The following is a 26,084-nucleotide window of genomic DNA, read 5'->3' on the forward strand; positions in this document are numbered from 1 at the left end:
CAAAGACATGGATCTATATTCATAAACAACTTAGGATCAGATTTAAGTTAACCATACAAATGTAACAAGCATCAATGATACAAAAAGATGGAGGAGAACTCAAATAGCTTTTATTGATGAACAAGAAAAGATCCAGGAGGAGTTACAACCAGTGGTTACGACCCAGCATCAACCTCCTAGCAAAGAAGCCCCTCTTCACCTCCAACAAAGCATAGATCACCCAACTATCTAATGTTTGTCTCTAGAAACCAACAGCAATTCCTTACAATATGCAAAATTCCAGCCTCCGGATCTCTGGGATGAGGGATCCATATATAGATATCTGTAAGGAGGATGAGTTAGCTTGTGATTTGATTAGTGTCTTCTCTTTTTCAGTTATTGCTTCCACTTGGAGACTGAGGGCCTCTTACTCATCCTTGGTCGAATTCAATGAGGCAAGTGTCACAGGAGAAGATTCTGGAAGCTTCCATTGCCTCTCCACCTCGCGGAATGACACTGCCATTTGTCATTTCTCGCCTATCGCACCCCACAGAAGGGAGTTTTGAAATGCAACGCACCCTCACAGTGCATTTGGGTGAGATGCAACGCACCTAGCCAGTGGAGCAGCTGCAATGATCCTGTTTTGACCAATTCTGAGCAGTTTCTGGTGGAGAACTTCTGAGAGAAGCTGTAATCTGTTGACCTTGTTCCTTTAGGGGTTAGAACAACACTTTTAGGGACTTAGGAGCCCTTGGTTTATGGACATTTCATGCTTGGAGTTGTAGGGCACAAACATGTCTATAACAAGGAGAGAGAAGGATGATTGGGTTTGCTCAAGGAGGGAGAAAGAAGTTCTATGGAAAAACGTAGAAAAATAAAGCAGATTTGAGGTGAACTTTGGGTGACTTGTAGGGCATGGATTAGGGAGAGGATTTGATGGCTGATAGGCTGACCTAATGTGAGATAGATCTACTGCAAAAGAACTGACAGTCAACCAATAAGATCAAAACAAGCAATGAAATGAGTGCATCTAGAAAAACAAAATTTTGCATCAAGCTAGTCTAAACTATGATCTATGGAAGTGAATGCTGAGCAATGCTACAAGAAAAGAAAGCATGGAAGAATACATATTTCAAATACAAAAGTGAGCATGGTGGAAGAGATCTAAAGCAAAGCATAAACCTTCTAACAAACTACAAATACTAGAAGTCCTATGAAGAAGGAAAATCTGTGTTTTTGGGGCAGCAAGAGGGTCTTTGCCTCAATTCATAGTCCCAAAGGGAGGGAGAGAGGCCAAGGTTCTGTTTCTAGCCTTTTGAATCTTCTTTTTATCATTGTTTAACCTGCTATATAAAAATCAAATGAAAGAAAACTACTAAACCATCAAAAACAACCTATTCTTAACCAAGAAAGAAATACATCAAACAACAACTAATCTACAAACTGAAACAAAGAATATAAATACAAATAAAGAGGAGCTTGGCTACTTGGATTGGGCCCTAACTCAATAGCTTCAGCCCTCTGAGGTGACTCAGTGCTAGCTCAAAAGGTATTCCATCTTTATTATCAAAACAATTATAAGATTACATGAAACTGTCACCAAAAATAAACTCGAAGTTGAGCAGAGTTTACATAAGCAACAAAAATATAACAAAAATTCAACCCTAGTGAGGCCCTAGGCCTTTCTACTTATACAACTGAAGCTCCCAACAACTTACTTAAAATCAGGGAGGCTTGCCTCCCAAAACTCGAGATAAACATCAATTATCCTCCACTTGCTCGGCTGCCTCCTAGTGCATTGATTTGGTTGTTTGTACTCTGAGCTGCATGAAGGGGAATTCAAAGTGGGGAGTAATAAATGAGGGAGATTCCCTCCTATAAATCCTCTCTTTTATCCACTTCAAGTTATTTCTACCAATTTTCCATTGAATCTTTGACTTTGTCTTCAAAATTCAACAAAAATCCACATGGCATCATAACTAACTCAACTCACTCCGTAAGCATAAATTTAATAAAAAAACATGTGATAAGCTAAAAGAATGGTTGATTTAGCAATGTTAGGAGGCAAAATGAGCCCATATAATTATCCATTTATGGGGCTTCTCACTAACATGCCCCTCTCCTTCAAAAAAGTGTTTTCCTCAACGCTTGAGTAGTTCTTGATGCTTCTATATAAAATTCCCATCCTCCCATGTGGAATCTTCAGTGGGTAAGTTCTTCCACTTGACAAGATACTCTATATTGATCGATTTCACAACTGTCAAATTCGTGTTTCTGTGACTGCTTCAGGTTCCAATATGATTTTTCCTTTATCGTCAAGGTCTAGCAATATTGTTTGAACTGAGAGCTTATGACCAATAACCTTCTTTAAGCATGAAACATGGAAAATTGGGTGCACTCAGAAAGCTGCAGGAAGATCCAATTTGTATGCCACAGTACCAATCTTTTGCGGCACCTTGTACGAACCATAATACTTTGGTGATAATTTATTATCTTTATTAGCTTGCATGAGGGACATTTGTTTATATTGTTGTAGATGTAGAAATTCCCAGTCACCTATATCAAAACTTCTTTTGCTACAATGTTGATATGCCTATTGTTTCATTTTATTTTGTGCCAAAGTTAGGTTATCCTTTAAGAGTTGGAGAACTTGTTGTTGATGCTCGATGTGATATTCCATTGCTTGAGCCATAGAATTTTCTCTTAAATATGATGTGATGGACGATGGGTGATATCCATAAAGTGCTATAAATGTGGTTATTTTTATTGCAGTATTGAAGGAAGTGTTATACCACCATTCAACCAAAGGCAACAATTTGACCCATTGTGTTTGTTTATAAGATACAAAGCAACAAAGATATCGTTCTAAACATTTGTTTACTATCTCAGTTTTTCCATGAGATTGAGGATGATAAAATGAGCTATGAGCTAACTAAGTACCAAGACAAGAAAATAATTTCGTCCAAAAATTTCCAGTGAAAATGGGATCTCTGTCGCTTACAATAATCTTTGGGTTTCCATGTAGCTTTTGAATTGTTTCCATATATGCAGTAGAAACTGTACTCACTTTAAATGGATGAGATAATGCACAAACATGTGCATACTTGGTAATTCTGTTAACTACCACCATGATGACACTCTTTCCTTCAGACTTGGGTAAATCTGTGATGAAATCCATTGAAACCTTCCCCCAACATTGACTTGGAATGGATAAAGGTTCTAATAGACTCGAGGTCTTAATTGTTTCAACTTTATATTGTTGGAAAACCAAACATTCCACCACAAACGCTTGAATATAAGATTTAAGACCATCCCCAAAAAAATCCTTCTTAACCCTATGGTAAGTTTGTAAAAATCCTGAGTGTCATCCTAAGGGAGAGGCATGCAATTCCATAAGAATATTTTGTTTGAGTTGGGAACTCTAAGATAGGTATAAGCAATCTTTGTACCATAACAAACAATTTTTCCAGCTAAATGTATAAAATGTACTGGGATCTTGTTGTAACTTTTGAATGAGTGCCCACACTTCTTTGTCATTCTTCCATTCATCCCTTGCTTCGTATATCCAATCTAGTTGGATAATAGAAATGGCACAAAGGAATGATTCCACATCCTCATTCTTTATTGACAGTGCATCTGCTACAATATTTTTCTTCCCTATTTTGTATATGATTTCAAAGTCATAACCCAACATCTTTGTGACCCATTTTTACTACTCTTCTGAAGATAATATTTGTTCTACAAAGTATTTAAAACTATCATGATTTATTTTTACCTTGAAGTGTCTTCCCATTAGGTAGGGTTGTCATTTCTTAAGTGCGTGTAGTATTGCCAACATTTCCTCTCATAAATAGGTTTGTGTAAATACTTTCCTTTGATTGGACAACTTTCGAAAGAAATGGGTCTTTCTTCTTGCATTAAAACAACACCAATTCCATTTCATGAGGCATCACATTCTACAATAAAGGTTTTTGTGAATTCTGGAGTAGCTAAGACTGGTGCTTGGCACATTGCCTCTTTAAGATGTTCAAAGGCCTTTGTTGCTTCTCGAGTCCATAAAAATGCATCTTTCTTCAATAATGTTGTTAGAGGTGCTGCTATTCTCCTATATTTCTTAACAAAATTTCGATAATACCCTGTCAACCTGAGAAATCCTCACACATGCTTTATGGATGTGGGGATTTTCCATTCCTTAATGGCTTTAATTTTGCTAGGGTCTACCTTAACACCTTCATGAGATACAATATGACCCATATATTCCACCTCTTGTATTCCAAAGAAACATTTGGAGTTTTTTGCATATAATTGTTTCTCCTCCAATAGTTTGAGCATCTTGTCAACATGTTGAACATGATCTTTCCAACGCTTGCTATAGATTAGTATATCATCAAAAAATACTAACACAAATTTTCTAAGGAAGGGTTTCAAATGGACTTCAAGACCTTGAAATGTAGAAGGTGCATTTGTAAGGCCAAAAGGCATGACCAAAAATTCATAATGACCCTCGCGAGTTATAAATGTTTTTTTCAGAATGTCTTCAGTGTTCATTTTGATTTGATGATATCCTGAACAAAGATCCAACTTGGTGAAGTAAATTGATCCATGCAGTTCATCCAATAGTTCATCAATGACAGTAATGGGAAATTTATCTTTAATAGTGAGATTGTTGAGCTCCCTATAATCCGGACACATGTGACATGATCCATCCTTCTTGTGCACCAATACTACTGGAGCAGAGAAAGAACTTTGACTAGTTAGAATTATACCAGCCTCTAGCATTTCTACAACCATACATTCAATTTCACTCTTTTGTGCATAGGGATATCTGTAAGACTTAATGTTTGGAGGAACACTTCCTGGAATCAAAGCAATAGCATGATCATGATCAAAAATAGGTGGGAGACCTTTGGGAGTCTCAAATACCTTGGAATGATTTTCCAAGACTTTTTGAAGATCTCGAGAAATAGATGATTTTGATGGGGTAACCTCTAGCGAGCATAATTGTGTAATTACATCTCGTTGTTATTTCTTTAGAAACTTTGTCATTCCATTAGAGCTGATTATCTTTTCTATTTTCCCTGTGATACCTCTTAATTGAACTTCCCTTCCTTCCGAAGAAAATTTCATGAAAAATTCTTGAAAATTAAAAGCTATTATACCCAAGGATTGTAGCAAATGGAATCCTAGTACAACATCAACACCACCCATTGGAATGGAAAGCATTGGGCTATTCAATACATATTCTCCCATGCATAGCTTGATATTATGGGACTTTCGAAAGAAATTTATGGTTCCTCCACTTTCAACCATCACTTGAGGCTGTGGTGCTAGATATAGGAAGCAATTCAATTTCTTGGATATATTACAATGAATAAAATTATTGGTACCGCCTGAATCAATCAACATTATTACCTTTTTCTTCTTGATATGTCCTTCTATCTTGATAGTTTGAGGAGTGGTAATTCTGGCCAATACATTACAAGATATGGTCGGATTCATTTCTTCTTTTTCTAGGGTTTGTTCCTGGTGTATATCCTCTTCTTTTGACGTTTCTTGTTGCTTTTTTTTCTCTTCTTCACAATCTATGTAAATAATTTCTTCTTAGCACACTTATGACCTATAGTGTATTTGCTATCACAACTATAACAAAGCCCTTTTTCTCTTTTTTCTTCCAATTGTTGGGGTGTCAACCTTGTAGGTTGTGGAAGGCTATGAGAAACAACACTTCCATCCTTATGGTTGTGAGTGGTAGGCTTCTTTGTTGCCATAATTTTTCTTTCCATTTTTCTTGCCAACCTGAATGCCTTCTCCAATGGGTCACGTTCCCAAAGGTGAACCTCATGTTGGATGTCATCCTTTAAATTCCCTATGAACACATCAATCCTATGCTCCTCTGGAATATATTTTACCCTTATATTCAATTTTTGGAAGTGCTCAATGTGCTCCATCATTGAACCCTTTTGTTTGAGGTTTATCAATTGGCTAAAAAAAGTGGTTCTTTTTGTATCCTCATTATGTTCTATCATTTCTTCTGTAAAAATTTCCCAAGTGACAATTCTTTTATGAGAGCAAAGTGATCGATACCATACAAACTGATTTGGTTCCAAATATAATGTTGCAATGCATACCTTTTGTGTGTTTTACACATTAGGGAGGTCAAAAAATTGTTCCATATATAATGGTCATGTTATAGGATCCTTGCCATCAAACTTCCTCATATCGATCTTTGGAACATGGTGGGTATTCAATCCAACATTAGAGTCTATGAAATCATGATTAACATTTCATTTGTTTTCATCATGAGTTTCCTTTACTACCCTTTCACCATTAATAAGAATTTCTTGTAGCAACTTATCCAAATCTATCTTCAAATATTCCATCTTAGCATCCATGTCATTCATCTTAGCTTCCATTCCATCCATATTAGTTTTTATGCCATTCATATTAGCTTTCACGCCATTCATCTTAGCTTCGATTACCGTTTGTGAGAGTGAAATTTGTTGCACTTGGTCTCGTAATTTTGATATATCATGTTGCAATTCTTCCTCTTCTTCATGAGTCATGCTAGAGATTTCATGTTGCTTACTAGATGTTTCCATTTTATTTTTTCGGGGCATCAATTAATGATAATTATGCTTCACTATGCCCTTTGAACTTCAACTTAATTTTTCAATCCAGACTTATGCAAAATTTAAAAAAGACTACACACCTTTTTTCACTTTGTAGAAGCTCGATATTGAATCTGTTGTATGTCTGTAATTGTGGATCTCCAATGTCTAAAATAACTTCCTGTGGTAGCTCTTTGAGTCCTCTTTCCAATGCCACCAGTATGATCAAACTTGGATTATCCAAGAAAACATTATGCCCAATCTTTCAATATGACTTGATTATATAATGTTTCAGTAGAGAGAACTTGTACGACATGCCACGCATCATTGTTTTGACATTTAGATCTAAAAAAGATACACAGAAAACTACAGTCCATCCTCGTTTTGTACATTCTGATGAAATTTCAATCTGATGCTCAGAGAGAAAGTTATGACAATTTTCCCAAGGTCACCTGTTTGGAATGCAATTTGGGAGTTTGCAAAAACCGTAATGTCCTAAGATCATATCTCTGAAAATATAGCAAGACAAGATCTGAAGTTCAGACCTGAGGTTCAGAACAATTTCGGTTCCAATGGGTTTTGGTTTTATCTTTTGAAACGTCGCAGAAAAAAAAGATATAGTGAAAATGCCACGATGGCTGTTTGGAGTAGCGAAACCCTATAATTCAAAGCTCTCATACCAAATGTTATGAAACCAACTCATCAAAAGATAGAAAAGAAAGATCAACGCCTTAAAATTTAGCCTTCTTGAGGGGGCAACCTCCTTTACATTACACAAATGAACAGTTCTTGGATGATAAAAATGACAAAGCTTTCTTTCTATATATAGGAGTTTAAGGGGTCACAATATAATCAAAGATGACATAATAATAATAATATAAGGGTACAACAATAACAATAGTGGGCTTCTATGGGGCACAATAATAATAATATGGGGATAATAAGGGCACAACAATAACAATAAGAGTTACACTGACAATAGTAATGAGGGGATCACTAATATTATAGGGACCCAACACTTAAAAAAAAAATATATACAATGATGAGAAACATAAAACAAATACACAGAGATTTCATTTGGATCGCAAAACTGGAACTAGAAGATTGATTTTTCATTATATTCCTTTCAATGTTATAATACATATATACATGCCGAAACATTCATAAACCCCAATCCATCAACCCTTGATGAGAAGATAGTCGTAGTTCCCTTGACCAGATCTACAAGATACCATGGGCAGAAAACCATGATGCCCAAAACCATGTGCAAAACCCATGTACAAAACCATATGCGTGTGGGGCTAGTTCTGGAAAGAATATAACACGCCCAATATGAGTAAGACATAGACATTTGTTATAATAAGGCATGCTTTATTTCCCTTAAAACGATTTTTTTAATAGGTATAAGTGTTTATCCCAAGTTTAAAGGCACAAAATTCGATTAATGTTAACTTGGTCATAATGTATATTTTTGATTCAAATTCCATTTTTTTTACTGTCATTCTCAAGTTGTTGTTCGGGCTGGGTCCCGGCAACGTCTATGGAATAAGCATGGGGAGTGAGCTGACATAAATACTTGGTTAAATTTCTACTAACTACAAATCAACATACTTTGTATTTTAAATATATATCTTTGGTTGTCTGATAATTGTTTGCTAACATGCTCACCTCATGCATCATACCTTTGCAACAATTTCAAGGGTTCATTAACGTTTCAATGCAGTAAAAATATAGCCAATCACCTTCACAAGAATTTCTCGACTTTACCCTATAAATCTAGGGAAATTTTAGCACAGTAGCCCAGGTAATATGCCTGTGTGATTTTGGTTTAGGAGACAAAAATCATAGAATGAAGATTTCTAATACAATTATTTATATATATTAATATTGGTAGAAGATTTCTGGTTGGAGCTGTGTATAAAATAATATTTTGTTTAATGTTTCGGGTGTTCCCTCCCCTCATAATCAGAAACCTCATTTTGCTAATTCTACAACAAGATTTTGGGAGTCTGAGAATAATCCCAAAGCCCGAAAGAAGATAATTGGAACACACGGTGTCTAAAGAGTCCCTGCCATTTGTGGAATCTAAAGAAAAGCTGTAAGCATTTTCAGTGCTAGATGGAATCGAGCATTATGCAAACGTGAAGATTAAGAGATTGGTAACTGGTAAAAATGAAATTTTGGCCTATCTTGAATTAATTAGCGACACCCTTTTTTTTGTCATAGCTGTTCAGTCATTGTTAAGGAAAGTTCAGACTGACAGAATGCTCGAGTTGAGGATGCTAATGTATGATTATTTCATTCAAACTTACATTAAAATTCAGATTTAAATTAACGATTATTGCATTCAGAATATTTAGACTTACACCAAAATTCAAATTCAACTCAGAAAATTCTGCAATTGAAACCATTCGCAGTTTCAAGTAGAAGTGAAGTCAGTGTGGGTTTCTTAAAACAGGGATTTGTATGTAGTACATGGACAATCCACCTACAAAATAATCACTGGTGTGGCATAATCACTGGTGTGGCATGATGGTCATGCACAACTTGAAAGAAACATCAGGGTACTCACAAATATAGGATTCTAGTGTATGTACAAGAATAAACACTAGTTAAACAAATAAATATGGAAAGAGCTACGAGCATGAAAGCCTAACTAAACACAATTACTCTATAATTTACTCTAATTATAGTAAATGAGCTCCAAGCATGAAAATTAACTATATTATCATGAAAACTAATTAAGTATAATTGGTTATTTCTAATAATGACACGGACTTCAGTCTTATGAGAATTCTAAAATATTTCTAAAATCTACAAATCAATTTCTCGAAATCATAGTAAGTGAACTACACAGATCAATTGCTCTAAATTATAATAAATGAACTACAAACATGAAAAACTAAGTACAGGCAAATTGCAAGACAACAAAAGCTAAATGAACTACAAACATGAAAAACTAAGTACAGGCAAATTCCAAGACAATAAAAACTTCTACGTAGCAAAGTTTCCAGTATGAACATCACACAAAATAAGAGTTTAGTAAAATGTAAACAAAAGTTCAGCTTAAAGCGTTGCAACATTTTTAAGAGAGGACAACTTGTCACAGCGGTCAGTGAAATCATAAAGTATCGTGTCTTCGAAGCTCCAAGTACTCTGAAATCGTCACAGAAATGAGTGTCAACGTAGACTTGATCGTAGACTTTGCAACTTTTATGGACATATTGCAAAGATGAAACGAAGTTTGCATTTGCCATATGACATTAAAGCGGAACACGACAAAGCATGAATCAATTTAAATCACAGGAGAGCCGGACAAAGCATTATCTTAATCATGCTTAGATATATTTTATTTTTGTTTTTATTTGATATTGATAATACTAAACTATTATCAGTAGACCGGGTAGCATGATCAAATTTTTAACTTGGAAAAGAAATTGATTTGTTGTTTTACTAGAAGACATATGACATACTTGTCAATTGTTGGCAGTAAATAAGTATAAATAGGTTGAAGAAACATTAAAAATATTATTTTTAGTTTTATTTATTTATTAAAACAATTAATTTTATTAATTTGATGAAATATAGAGAAGTTAGTTTGTGTGAGATTTTTTTTTTTTTAATGTTATTTGTTTCAAATTTCATGGGAGTTGAGGCCTAAGTTCAACTTAGTTAGAAAAGAAGAAACAAACAACTTTAAAACATATGAGTTTCTTTTCAATGGTGGCATAATCAACTAACTTATCCAATATGAAATTTCAACCTAGTTGGGAAAAGGAAGAAACCTATAAGACATGGATTTCTTTTGAACATATTGGCCAAAAGAGCGTCCTCTAGGTGTCCATCTTCCCTATGTTCAAGGAACCACAGACAAGATTGCTCGGATCCTTAAAAAGGTATGATATTCCCTCAACTTTTAGGCCCCTCAACACCATTTGCAATTCGGTGAAAGATCCCGTTAACCCTAAGGACATGAAGGGTGTCTACTTGATCCCTTGTTCTTGTGGGACCCCCTATATTGGGGGGCGCTCCATCCATTTGCGAACATGCGGCCGACCTAAGACATGGGAGATCCAAGTCTTTAGCATTAGCTGAGCATGTGGAAAAGACCAAGCATCGAGGCAAAGGTTGTTGCCAAAGTTGCTCAGTTCCATCATCTTATTGAGGGAAGCTATTGAGATTGAAAAGAGGCCGAGCAATCTCAATAGAGATGATGGCTGGAAAATAATTAGGTGTTGGATTCCAGCACTCTCTTCTTAGTCGATTTTTCTGCCCCCTCCTAATTTTTGAACTCTTTTTATTTATATATAATTTTTTTATTATTATTGGTTTATTTATTTATTTATCTATAAATTTTTTTTAGCTTAACAACCTAATATTATAATGTATATATATAATATTAACAATATTTAATAAATAATTTAATTAAATAAATAAATTACCTTCTTACACTAACCATTAAATTATTTTATTTATTTATTTATATAGTGTTTTATGCTAACTTTATATATAAATTACTTTTAATTAATAAATGAAAATTCTGGACCTAATATTATGATTTTAATTAAAATATATATATACATAATATTAATAATAATTATTAAATAATTTAAATAAATAAATAAATTATCCTTTTAATCTAACCATTAAAATTATTTTATTTATTTATGTATTTTTACCTAATTTAACTTATTTCCTTAAATAATAATAATAAAAATAAAAATAATATTAAATTAATAAATAATAATTTGACCAGGGTCCTAAGGTCAAAATTAGCCGTCAGTCAATTTAGCTGTTGGAGATTTTGCTCAGACTATTTAACATGCTAAGCTGGATCTGTTTCTTCAACTTGTCCTGACGATGAACCACACTAGTTGGTTCGAAACGCGTCGACAAATGTCTGTCTACATGTGATTTACGCCAAATTTATTCTTTCAACTATTATGGATCACAGAATCCTCAATTCAAATATTGGCAATTAGTGCAAAATGGCTAAGGGGGCATGTGTACCTTCAAAAATTATATTTGTGTGTGTGTTAATTAGAAATCCCTTAAGTAAAATAGATAATGTAATGTTTAGGAATGCAATGAGGCTTGAAATCAAGGAGGGGAAATTAATTGTTATTGGAATAGCAAGTTAAGCATGATTGTCAGATCTTTTAGAAATAATGAGTACAATTGATTAGGAAAATCCATTTTGAGATCAACTTCTTGGTCAAGTGAACATGATAACGCATTGGTGGTGGGGTCAATGTCCAATTAGCAATTCAAGGTGATCATTGTGAGACCAAATCAATAAAAGAAAACCATGTCCTTGACATTTAAGTTACTTAGTTACATTTTTGTGTTGTATGTAGATGGTTTTATTGATCAATGTATCAAAAAGTTATGTTCATTTTTTGTATTTCCTAATGTATGTTGAGCTATGCTCACTTATGTTTAAGTGTTGTTATAGTATCTTTACACAACACCTTTTCTTAGAAGGTATAGCTCTTTAATCAACTAGTTCCCAAGTTTTCAACATGGTAAGAAAGTTGTTGGTTTAATACCTACCCTATTGCCTAGAAGTCCTTTAGAAGTTGTTGCTTGCATATGTTCTTGATAAGTTAGATCTCTCTAATAGATTAACTTAATGCTTTGTGTTGTGTGCAATTTGTGACAAGGGTGTATAAAATACACTAACTTAATAGTTGCTTGTTAAGCACACACAATAATGGATTTTAAAGAAATAAAAACTAATACTAGATCTAGATTAAAATTTAAAATCCTAACCCATTCATGTAAGAAATAACATAAGAAAGAAAGCATTGCAATAATAATGAACCAGGAGTTCAAAACGAATGTCAAGAATTCTCTATTACTGATGAATAGGCAAAGAAAATACATCTAAAGAGAGTTTGATGAAGATGATGTGATCCAAAGCCCCTCCTTGGTATATGCAAGGAAATTATAAGGATTCATATTTATCTTAAATTGCAGAAACCTTGATAAATCTTATTATTTCCTAAAAATGTTATTATAAAATGTGTGGAAATATTTTTGTTAAGTATTTCAAACTTCTAAGGATTTTGCATAGTTTCTAGAAAGTTTTGGTGATTTTTATAGTAAAATACTTTTATCCTATAGAATTTGGGTGAATAATTTAAAAAATAAATGAAAATTGAGGATTTGTTTTCTAGAATAAAACATGGAAAATTAGCCCATGGGCGAAATTGAGCACCTAATTTTTTGCTTGGTTATGGATCCTTGGCTTCCTTGGTGTGTTGATGACTCCCTCCTTGATGGAGAAACAAGTACTTAGACAAGAAATACATTATCAAGAGGAAGGGGTGAAGATTTTTGGTGGAATTTCAATAACATAATCTTGCTTATGGTAATGGATGAATAAAGAGACACCAAAGAATTTATTTATGATCAAAATAGTGGTTAAATAACTTTGACATAGTCTTCAAAATAGTGGCTAAAATTGATCAAATCAAGATTAAACAAATAATTAGGATTTAAGATGATCCACATATATTTAACTTCTGATTATGGAATTTATGGCATGGAAATAAACAAAATTATTTCTTTTTTTAAGAGTATTGCACCTTTTAGGGGTATTATTTGTGTTGTTCATGCACATTTATTGGGGGTAATATTTACACTGAATTTTTTGGTATATTTCAAGGTTTGACTCTATTGTTTCTAATGGGTTAGAGGTCCTATGGTGGTGACAAGGGACTAAAATTAGAGGTTCATCATGGAAAAAGTGATGTGGTTTTGTAATATTGTCAGAAATGCCTCAATTAATTAGTTTTAGTGTGATTAAAGATTGCCCTATGCTGTGTGAGTTAGGAGAAAATCATATGGCTGAAATACATCATAGTTTCTTTATCCAAGTATAGGAGAAGGAAGGAGGGAGAAGAGTGTCCAAGGATGGAGGACTAATCATGAAATGGAAATGGAGCACCACCTATCAATAACAAGTCAAGATGTGATACATAAAGGCTTTGAAGATCTAAAATGAGCTAGTAGGAGGGAAGCTCAAATCAATGGATCCGTGAATGAAAAAAATGAGTTTGTTAAAGCCAAGGGACTTCAACTAATGCTAGACCATTGAGACATATGTACAAACATCAATAATATGTGAATGAGTTAGGGTCAAGCACAAGAGAATATACCTAGTCCAAGAGAAATAAAGAATATCTAAGCCTGTCTTGAGGAAACCCATCAATTAGAAAAATGGGAACAAGTTACATAGAACTAACCCCTATGTCACATACCTCCTTGACCCAATATTAATAACCACCTATTATGCTCCCATCATTAAATTTACACTTTGATTTAATTTATATTCAATAGTGGTCACATGCATAAGTATTCAATCATTCTTATAAACAAGATAACACATGAAACTATACACATATGTTGAGAGATTTGACATCATATAGAGTGAGGAGAAAACATACAGTACATCCCATGCAATTGAATTAGAACACCACCACCCAACCTAGAACTGACTTCCTCCAGTTCACCTCTGAGTAGAGAGTTCTTGCCATGGATCAAAGTCCTCTTGTTGATCTCTTGAATTGATATTTAATACCCTCTTTCATGATATGGTTTCCTTTAGGGATGTCCCACTTTTATGGATGCTTTTATCCATTTTCCTATGTTTTTCCCATAAAATCTCGCCTTTCTCTCCCGCAAGTCTTTTATGTTTTTCTTAAACTTAGCATCTTTCTCCAATTAAGTAACTTAATGGATATTTATCTCCCAATCCATTAGGCTTATCTAGAATTGGATTATAGAAGTCCTATCATGAAATAATTATTGATTCCCATTCGCTAATGTGATTTTATTTGGCAAGAATCTCTTCTCTTGGTATCTAGTTTTCCAAGTGATTAAATTATCTTTTTTTATTTAATAAAAAAGTATTTACTTTCATTGTTACACCTCAAACCTAGCTTTTCTGTTATAACTTAGTCTTAGCTTAGGTCTGGCATGATACTAACAGAGTGTTACATAAAATAGAGGGGTGTTACGTACTCCCCCCCCTTAAATTTACACCATCTTTGGTGTATTACTACATCTTACATTTTATTTCCTCGTTCACATGTAGCTATTTTTGAATTCTCAGGTTCCCATGGCCTTGCCACCTTAATCAAATCTTTTGATATATAGGTTACAAAGGATTTCTACCGCAATTCTCCTTCAAATGCTACCTGTCACTTTTTTTCAATCAATTCTGTGAGAGACTATAGATGCCATAAAAAACAAAAATTAATTTTGTTTACCACAGTGTTATAGACATTTTTGTGCCTTACAGCTCCAAGCATGAAATTTCCATAAACCAAGGGCTCCTAAGTCCCTAAAAGTGTTGTTCTAACCCCTAAAGGAACAAGGTCAACAAATTACAGCTTCTCCCAGAAGTTCTCCACCAGAAACTGCTCAGAATAAGTCAAAACAGGATCATTGCACCTAAATACACTCGCTAGGTGTGTTGCAATGCACCTAAATGCACTATGAAGGTGCGTTGGGTGAGAAATGACAAATGGCAATGTCATTCCGCGAGGTGGAGAGACAATGGAAGCTTCCAGAATCTTCTCCTGTGACACTTGCCTCACTGAATTCGCCCAAGGATGAGTAAGAGGCCTTCAGTCTCCAAGTGGAAGCAAGAACTGACACAGAGAAGACACTAATCAAATCACAAGCTGACTCATCCTCCTTACACATATCTATATATGGATCCCTCATCCTAGAGATCCAGAGGCTGGAATTTTTCACATTGTAGGGAATTGTTGTTGGTTTTGAGACAAACGTCAGAGTATTGGGTGATCTATGCTTTGTCGGAGGTGAAGAGGGGCTTCTTTGCTGGGAGGTTGATGCTGGGTCAGGAACCATCGGTTGTAACTCCTCCTGGATCTTTTCTTGTTTATCAATAAAAACTATTTGAGTTTTTCCTCCATGCTTGTGTATCATTGATGCTTATTACATTTGTATGGTTAACTTAAATCTGATCCTAAGTTGTTTATGAATATAGATCCATGTCTTTGTATAGTGTTCTTCTTCTGTGATCTTACAGGTACTTGGTGAAGCTGGGCAAGTAAGGGAGCAAGTAGCTGGAGGTTGTCAAAGAAGAGAGGGATTGGATCAAAGGATTAGCGCAAGACACAGGTTGGTTCTTTCTATTCCTCTCTATCTATAGTTCATAAAGGAAATACAAAAGTAGTTTTTCTTTGTTTGTTTCTAAGGCAACTGTCACACCTTAGTGGGATAGAGCAGTTCTAAATAGACACTTTTCCCAGTAACACACAGTTAATGTTATAACTTGATATACAGTACTTCTACTTGTGTAAAGACAGGTTAATATTGCCCTACCAATTAACTATGATTCCTCATTTTCAATTTATTTAAATAATAGGAAGAAATGCATGCTCTTTCATTCCATTTGTGTTCTCTCCGAACACTTGCTTCGTGTAGTTTCCTTGCATTAGTCTCAACAAGTCAAACTAGCACATTTGACCAATCAACATGTATAAAATATCACATATGGTTAGCTCAAAACATAAACATCAACATCATAAACCATATGTAACCAACATAACCCCAATCACAGATCACATGCAATCATTATAGATTAGAATCATAAATCACATGTATACTAGAACTCAAAACAAAATATTGAAACTTATCCTTTAATCAATCCTTAGTTTCCACCTTTGTCTTGCCTCTATATGTACTCTGGATCAGTTTCCCCACCAGGAAATCACCCAATTCCTTCTCCTCAACCATATGTACATCACACACATACATCTATCCATGTCATCCGACATCATGCAATACCTTCATCAACACTAGTACCATCTGTACCACATGTACACAGTACTACCTATACAACATATACACAATACTCAATGTCCATAGCCTCATATGAACGACATATACATGATCCACATGTTTTCAACAATGTTAGTATCATTATCATAACATTATATCAATGTCAAATTTTCATTTATTTATTCACAATACCTTTAGGCAAATCCAATCAAACCATGCTCAATTTGTTGATTGGAGAATAAGGAATTCATGGACCCATTCAACTTCTGCAACTAGAGCATAGCTGAAATTTTTTATGTCAAACTGTTGAAGTGATTTTGATTAGCTAATCCTTTTGATGTATCTTGTGGTTGCGGGAAATTCTCAGAAAAATGATAACATAGATGTAATTATGCATAATACAACTTTACAATACAAATAACTTTGAGGTTTTGGGATTGAATCTGTCCCTTAGACAAGGTTTTACTAACAACGGAATATGACCTCCGCCTAATAATAAAGTAGACTATTGACTATGATGGTTATTCTAGTGAAGACTTCAATGTGTTATTTCAAGTTTATCAACCTTAACCTTGTCTTTAGCCAAGAAAATAATTGTTTGGTATTTCAAAGTAAACCAAACATAATCTAATTATAACATATGGGCACTTGTTGACCATGAATAATTTAGTGTATATTCGAATTCAATCAAATAATAAGTATGGAAGTATATACACCTCCTATACATGAGTCATGAATGAGGTTTGCAATGCTTTTAATGCAACGCTCTCTAATTTTTAGGCACTAAGTGTACTAGGGGGTGAATCTAGGTCATTTACATGTTTACACCTCACCTTAAACATTAAATTACCCCTAGAAAACAAGAGAATATTACTCATTTATCAATTATCAAATTCATTAAAATAAATAGTTTATGCAATCATTGTTATGTTGTCATATTCAGAAATAGACAACACTATCAATGCAATCTGACATGCAAAATTCTCCAAAATTTCTTGATAGGAAATAGTGGTAAACTATGCATATCAAATTGTACAATTGTCAATTAATTTGAATAGGTTGCTAGATATCATTTTATCGAAACCAATTATCTTTGTACACAACCATTTTTCTTACCCATACCACTTAGCCATCCAATATGGTTAAAGCATCCTACTGATTTAATAACGAGTTGTTGCATGGTTTTTTATTCCCTCTATTCAAGAACCTTTTATATGTCACACCTTACTTGGTGCATGTATTATTTTACTACTAGCATAAGATCCTTAGATCATGATAAGCTGTATTAATGTGAAACCTTTTGGGTTTACCAAGAATTTGTGTATTAATTCAGACAAACTTGTTCTGAGTTTAGTGTACCATTCTTGTTATTCATCAGGTTGCTCTGAATTGCGCTATTTCCACTTGTGCATTGAGCATCACCAAATCTAATATGTTTGTCATTTTGTTTTTGTAAAGCATGTAAAATTGTTTATATATATAGTAGAAGCACACAGATCATTTTTATCTTATCACTTCCCATAAGAATTACATTTGCAATATCTACAGTCATTCTACCGGAAGCATCTTCTTCTCGTTGTAGATTTGAAAGGTTCCTATTTCTGCAATATTAATAGAACCTCATCTATATCTAGATGGATGTGCACATCAAGTTTGTGAACTTTGAGTTGCAATAACCTACATATTGGAATTTGACTAAACTTCATAATGTGACCATGAGCTTGTATTTAATATTGTCTTACTGCTATTAATTGAGAAGCTCTAGGAGCTTCTTTTACACTCCCATTATGTATTTACCCTAGATGTAGTTTTGGGTACCAGTCCTATTAACCAAGTTATTAGGTTCATAGAATTATTAATGTATGATTTCTTCTTCAACCTTTATACAATGAGTTGTATTACATGTGTGCACACACTTTGCCACTCTGACCCCAGTTCAGTATATATTAGAAATATAATTTGTGTAGAAATTCCCACTGTAGATCAAAATATTATGCAATATACTAAAACACAATACAAGATCTACTTCTACAACAATTTGCAGAAGCTTAATTGAATTGAGCAAGATCAAGAGAACAAATATAACTGAGAATGAGAAATCAATCACACATAACACAGAAGAAATAACCCGGGGAAAGCCTCAGCCTAAAACCCCAATCTCTATATTATCATACAAGTGAAAATCCTGTTCAAGTTACAAAAAGAATCAGCTCTCAAGCTATCCTGCTCCCTGTGCAATCAAACAATACAGCTCACAAGTTTAATAGACATAGTATATGTCCTCCTCAAGCCCTCCGAGCCTCCTATTCCCTTGCACATTTTTTCTTAGGGTCCGGTGAAGCCACATGTGTGAATTGGCCTCATCACACTCACTAAACCTAAAGAAGTAACTGCGCAATCCTCAAGGAAAGAATTCCTTCTGCATGCAAGGAATATTCACAATGGAATATTCTAGCAACTGATAGTACACTGCCCCTCCATCTGATCTCAACTAGGTCTCTGTCTAAACTGACATGCATGAGTTATTTATGAGAGAATACTCAGTTATCTGAAGTGCAGTAGTTACATGCATGCAAGCATTAACTAACTGAACTTACATTAATTCAACAAACTGTTTGAATTAATCTAACTGGACTTGACTCAATTAACTGAGCCAACTAATTACAACTCATCCTTCTCTCTTTAACTAAAGGATAAATTCCTCAATTAATGGAGAAATTGTTGCATGTCCCCACATAGACTTCATGTTTGATTTTCCTTAACTAATTAACTCAAGATGAATTAATTAATTATTTTACAAATAGCTCCTAAGATCAAATTCGAATTTTAATTCACTATTTTAGTTTAGGGACTGACTAAAATAGGAAGGTATCCCGACATGCTATTTATAAAATTCTATTCTTAGCACTTCCATTTTTCCATCCATTTTTGCTAAGACCAACACTGGCTGAACTGCTATTTATAGTAGTGCTATTTTTAGCAATTTTATTTTTAGCATTTCTTGTTGCTATTTTCAACACTCCCTCTCAACAAGAAAGGGATTATCAATAACCCCAATGTTGTCTTTGTGGAACTCAAACGTGCATTTTGAGAATGCCTTTGTCAAAATATTTGCATCTTGTTCCTTGGTCGAAAAATACAACAACAACATGATCCTCTTGACCACACAGTCTCAAAGATGGTGATATCGAATATCAATGTGCTTGGACCTGTCATGAAAAATTGGATTCTCAGAGAGTTTGATACAACTCTGGTTATCACAATAGATCACTGTAGGATCCATCATCTGACCAAACAATCCCACTAGAATCTTCCACATCCAAATGGCCTCACATGTAGCCTGACTAGCAACCATGTATTCAGTCTTTGTTGAGCTAAGTGCAACTGATCTCTGTTTCCTATTGTACCAGGAAACTGCAGCTGAACCAAGGTTGAAGATTCCTCCAGAAGTGCTCTTCTAGTTTGATGGAATCCCTACCCAATCCACATCTATGAAGACCTGGATCTTTACTCTCTCTGTCTGTTTGTACTACAATCTGAACTGAGATGTGCCTCTGAGGTATCTCAGCACATGCTTCGCTACCTTCCAAAATAGCTTGGTACGTTGAACCATAGCTTGACTCAGTTGGTTCACCACAAACCATAAGTCGGGTTGTGTGTTCACCAAATACATAAGTGAACCCACCAACTGCCGACAAACAATAGCAGCTACTACCTCACCTGATGTAGCATCCTTCTTCCTCCAGTTCCCAACAAGAGGATTCTACATGGGCTTTCACTTCTCCATGTGAAAGTGCCTGATTATCTCATTGGCATACTTGCCTTGAGACACAAACACTTCCCCATCTTTCTGCCACAACTCCATGCCTAGAAAGTAGTGCATAAGACCCATGTCCTTCATCTCAAACTCTCCTGCAAGGTCCTCCTTGCAAGACTGTATCAGCTGATCATCACCTGTCAAAATTAGATCATCGACATAAAGAAAAATGATCAATGGTTTACCTTCTACCATGATGTGGTAAAGGTTCACATGTGCTTCACTCTTGGTGAAGCCCAAACCAGTGAAATAGTTGTCGACACTGGTGTACAAAGCACGGGGTTCTTGCTTCAGCCCATACAGAGCTCTCTTGAGTCTGCACACATGCAACTCACGATCGAAGGTTTGAAAACCTTTTGTCTGCTCAATGTACACCTCCTCCTCAATATTCCCATTGAGGAATGTTGTCTTCACATCCATCTGGTGAATCTTCCACCCCATCTGAGCTGATAGTGCTAATATCGATCTAATCAATGAGTACCTTACTACAGGAGCAAAAGTCTCATCGTAGTCGATCCCCTCGACCTGTGACAAACCCTGAGAAACAAACCTTGCCTTATGTTTCTCAATGTTTCCATCAACTGCATGCTTTACCTTGTAAAGCCATCTAGAACTCACCACTAACTTGCCCTGAGGCCTTGGGACAGCATCCCACACACTATTCTGAATGATAGAGTCATACTCCTTTACCATTGCATCAAACTAGGCTGGTTGCTGCATTGCCTCATCGAATGAAGAAGGTTCGGTATCTACACACTCCCCAACCAGGGCCATGTACCCAGTGTACCGCTTTGGTGACCTCCTCTATCTGCACTGAGAAGATGGTTGTCCCACATTCTCTCGTGCATCCAACATCAACTTGTCAGCTTCCCTTGAGCGTTTTGCCCATCTCTGGATGTCTCAACATGAGTGGATGTATCCACTCCCAGATTCTATACATGCGGACGCTCTACATCAAGCTGAGGCTCCTCCTCCTTAGGAATAGAAGGTTCCTCATCTGCATGGAACTCAAGCTCCCTCTCAAGTGATAAGCACATGAATTTCTGCACGTTGAACTTTAGATACCTGCGTACCACTATCCTCTGAGTGGAAGGCAGGTACACTTGATAGTTGTGGGGTGTATCCATGTACCCCACAAGTATTCCCAACTCAGTTGTTGGGTCTAGCTTATTCTTGGCATCTTTGGTCACATGACAGTAAACTAATGACCCAAAGATTTGGAAGTGACTTACATCAGGTCGCTTCCCAGAATAGGCCTCTATAGGTTTCTTCATTCCCAAGATATGGTGCGGGCTTCTGTTCTGCAAGTATACTACTGTATTGCATGCCTCAGCCCACAAATGCAGTCATAGGTTTTGGTCATGTAACATCGCTCGAGCAGCTCCCACAATCGATCTATTCTTCCTTTCGGCCACCCCATTCTGCTGTGGTTTATGGGGTGTCGTCAGTTCCCGTTTAATACCTTCTATAGCATAGAAGTCTTTAAATTGTTGGGATACATACTCTTCACCCTTGTCGCTACGCAAGGCTTTTATTTTCTTTCCAGATTCTTTCTCTACCAAGGCTTTAAACTCACAAAACCTCAAGAAGCTATGATCCTTCTTTTGCATAAAGTAGATCCATCATCTACAAGAAAAATCATCAATAAAAATAACATAGTACCTTTGTTTAGCGGTGGAGGCTGTAGAGAAAGGTCCACAAACATCTGAGTGAACTCAGTCCAAGATTTCTCCATCTCTAATGTCTCGATCCAGAAAGTAAGATTTCGCATACGTACCTAAGGTACAACCTTTGTGTTAGTGCCTGGATCTACCTCAGGCTGAAGGAAGGCAGGTCTAGGGTAACATCAAACCACACTTAACCTGGTAGCTAGCCCTACCAGGTCAGGAGAGGGCTCTCTCCTTGTCAATCTCAATTAGGATATTGGCAATTAGGGCTTGAGATGACTGAAATGAATGATATTTTAGGCTAGGTATAGTAGATTAGGGTTTCTGGTTTAATTTTAGGTTCTGGTTGCTAGATCAATTGGAGAAGGCAGATTGGGTCAAGGAAATCAACTCAGGGATACAGTCATGTCCTCTGGGGCAGGGTAGACAAGGGTTTATGTACTAGCAATGATTTGAGATGGTAGAGTAAGATAGATGAGGAGTTGAGGAGGGCATAAGAAACTATGGATCCTCTTCAAACATTGAAAACTAAATTCATTCCCAAGACAAAGCACTGTAAATTTAGTGTATTTTTTCTATTCACCTTGATTCATTTAGTTTACAAGAAAGAGAGAAATGTGGATACATATAAAACATCAAAAAAACTCATTACAAACAAGAAACAATATATAAACTCACTGTCACAAGAATCCCACAAAAATAGCTGTGAAACTTGGTTTTATTCCTTGCCAAATTGCTGATAGAAATGTTCAATGAGTGCCACCACTTCTACCAAAGTCCAACCTTTACAAATGACTAAGAGAAAACATAATATAGGCATCAAAAAACTCATGCTAGTCATCAAGGTTCGAACCCATAAATCAATGAGCGATTTCAACAACATCTAAACTAGGAACAAGAAAATAGGCAATGGAATAGCTTGCCTCTAAAACTAAGGAAACTGATACATTTAGTTCAAAACCACTTTTGATTTGATGAATCTACCCCATCAAGTGTTTTCCATCAATATTTACATCATATTACATCATTTACCATGCAAAATTTACCAAGAAAAGAAGAAAAAGTAAACTGCTGAAGAGACTAGGTGAAATTTTACTTTTAGGCAAAATTGACAAAATTTGCTTGATGCGCAATGCCCTGAGCCTGATGCGCAATGCCGCTTCAAGGCTACTTTTGGAGGCCTTCCACTCATCCAAATTAGGCCCAAGATAGTTCGTTAGGAAGCCCTACCCATCTAGTTTCTGGAACACTTTCAATTTTCTAATTTGGAGGTCATTTTCCCCCTCAAAAGTGGATTTTCCCAAGACTGGTTCTTGTGTGTCCAAAAAGTGGCAGAGAGGGCACTTTTTGAGTGTTTTTTTCCCTTTTGGTGGCCAAGATCTCCTCCAAATTTGACAAACTTTTCTGGGTATGGTTGTTTTTTCATGCTGAATCCAAAAACACAAGCCATTTGGCAAAATAGTGAGCCAATCCAATGCACAGCGTGCATCCACCGAAATTTCTTGTGTTGCCTAATTCAAAAAATCAAAATTTACAATTTTTTTCCAAAATTTGCCCAATTTTGGCTCAAACGTACTTCATTGGTTACTTTGTTGGGCAAGTGTAACATAAGGAAAGATCTCAAGTTTGTCACCCCTCTTTATGCTTCTTGATGCCCTCCTTAATCTTGCCTTAAGGTGCTTAATTCTCATGTTACATATCATATTATGGGTCAAGTAATGGTAGGCCATATTCCTAAGCATCTTTTTGTCTCTGTTGGCTTTCCTTAGAAGTCCCTCAAGGTGGATATTTACCCTCTCATGCCATATTTCTCTCTCATTAACCACTTCTTGTTCAACTGGAGCCAAGGGAGCCAGATGCCTCTCTACCATTTCACAAAAATCAAAACATGACTGATGTCTGAAGTGTGTGGTGGCTAGTGGGCAAGCAAGGAGTTCACTCATGCTAATAGGTTCCTCCCTGATGATTTTTCCACCTTTGTGAGGCTTCCTGGACTGCACATTTCTCTCTCTAGAGCTATCACTAGGAGTGTCTTCTTCAAAATCATACTCACTGTCCCTCTCCATGTTTGTCTCTCTTAGGATGGTTTGATGAATGGTGGATAATCAAGTTAGGGGAAGATGAGTATGAAGATATTTATAAAAGGGAAATAGTGATGGGGGTAAGTGGGGTTTATATGGGAGCTAGGGTTTGATGGAGGGAGTTTAGGGTTTGATAAAGGGGTTAATTTTAATAGGGAAAAGGGGAAAGGGAATATGAGTGAAGTGAGATAGGATTAAAGGGTAGGTTTAGGGCAAGTTAAAATAGGAATATTGAGAAAAGGAAGAATATTTTGTAGTGGTGACAAATAAGATAGGAAAACACACTAGGGTTTTGAGTCTTAGGAGATAAAAATATAATTGAAGCATAAAAACCCTACCTAGGCTCCAAAGTGAGTGTACTTACTTGTTAAGAAGGCAAATGAAACATTTGGGAGGATTTGAGATGAATTTGTTTGGTATTAAAGCCTCACTTGCCAATGCATAGTGCACTCATCCCAATTCAAAGTGCCTGCCTGATGCACAGTGCCATTTTCTTTTTAGACGGGAATAAGCTGCCTAATGTGTCGTGCCCCTCTGATGCGCAACACCGACCCTCTTATGCGTAGTGACATTTTTCATGCCAGTTTTGGAGGCCTTTCGGGTGTCCAAATTGGGTGTGTAATAGCACGTTGGAAAGCTTGTCGAGTCTGCTTTCCGAAACATCTTGAATTTTTCAATTTGGAGCTTATTTTCCCTATCAAAAGTAAAATATCCCAAGACTGGTCAAAATGTGCAGAATGAGGTTGCCTAAATGCAAAGTGCTATTGCAGTCAACTTTTGAAGGTCTTCGTCAACTCCAAATTGAGCTCATGATAGCTAATTAGAAATATCTATCTATCTAGATATCATTTAAACCATCAAGAAAGTCATTTGAACATCCTAGCTATGTGAGATCTTGATTTTCCCAAGGTCACTCCAGAAGTGCGTCAATCCTCGTGAGGCCAATGATGTTTTTGACATTCTCCCCAACCATGAGACCTGTGTAAAAACTGAGAGAGTTGTTTCTTCTTGGGTCAATGATGGACAAAAACCTCTCTCACTTTTGTCAAATTCATCTTCATTTTCTTAGAAACATAGTTTGAAGAAAACATATACCGATATGTGGAACAGGGGATTTGTAGAAATGAAGGGAAATGAAGGGGATGGGGGGCTTCTAAATTATTGAGAAAATTTTGGGAAGTAGGGAGGAATGTTAGGAAGCAGGGGAAAGTGGAATTTCAAATATTGAGTGAGGGGAAGGGGTCCAAAAGGGCAAAACACAGTCCTAACCTAGAAAATTGTCAAATTGTAGCAATAAGCTAGGGTTTGTAGGAATATGATGAATTTGAGGGATATCAGTGATGGGAATTGTTTAAGAAGGTGTTAGCACCTAAATCTGCCTTAGGCTAAAGGAAGGAAAAATTCAGGGTAACCACAAACCACGCTCAGTCTGGTAGCTAGCCCTACCAGAACAAGAGAGGGCTCTCTCCGAGTCACGCTCTGCGAATAAGTAAACGGAATGGTCTGAGATGACTTACAGTGAAATATTGATCTTAGGCTAGTAAGTGAATATGGATACAAGAAACAATTTTTTATGAATGATTGAGTTTCTGGGATGGTATGGGACCAACGGACAGCAATGAACAGAGAATTTAATACAAAGGCACAGATTACTTCATGAGGCAAGACCAGCGGAAAGTATAGCAATTTAGTTCGAAATAACGCAGAATGGAGAGATTGCTTAGGAGAGTGAAAAGGGCATAAGTACATGAATCCTTTTCAATGGAAGAAGAACACTGAACATGAAATTTTCCCACAGGCAGAGCAATATAAATGAATTCTACCTTATCTAACTTAGAAAATTTCACTGGAAATGAATATGAAATGAACTGTGAAACATAACGAAATACATATGAAACATAAGAGACACATTTTCTACACTCACAACCACATGAATCTCATGAAACAGATCCACTGCCTTTCATTAATCCTCTGTCAAAATATACAATGGAGAAATAGTGTTTCTTTCCCACAATCTCCCAGAAGTTACCAACCAACCAACCCTTTGCAAATAGTTTGCATACAATATATAGAATGTGCCATGAAGAGATAGAATGCCCAAGGGTTGGGAAGT

The sequence above is a fragment of the Pinus tabuliformis genome, chromosome 8 (genome assembly GCF_031772625.1).
Source record: "Pinus tabuliformis cultivar Carrire ecotype Pingquan chromosome 8, CPIR1, whole genome shotgun sequence".
Taxonomy (NCBI): domain Eukaryota; kingdom Viridiplantae; phylum Streptophyta; class Pinopsida; order Pinales; family Pinaceae; genus Pinus; species Pinus tabuliformis.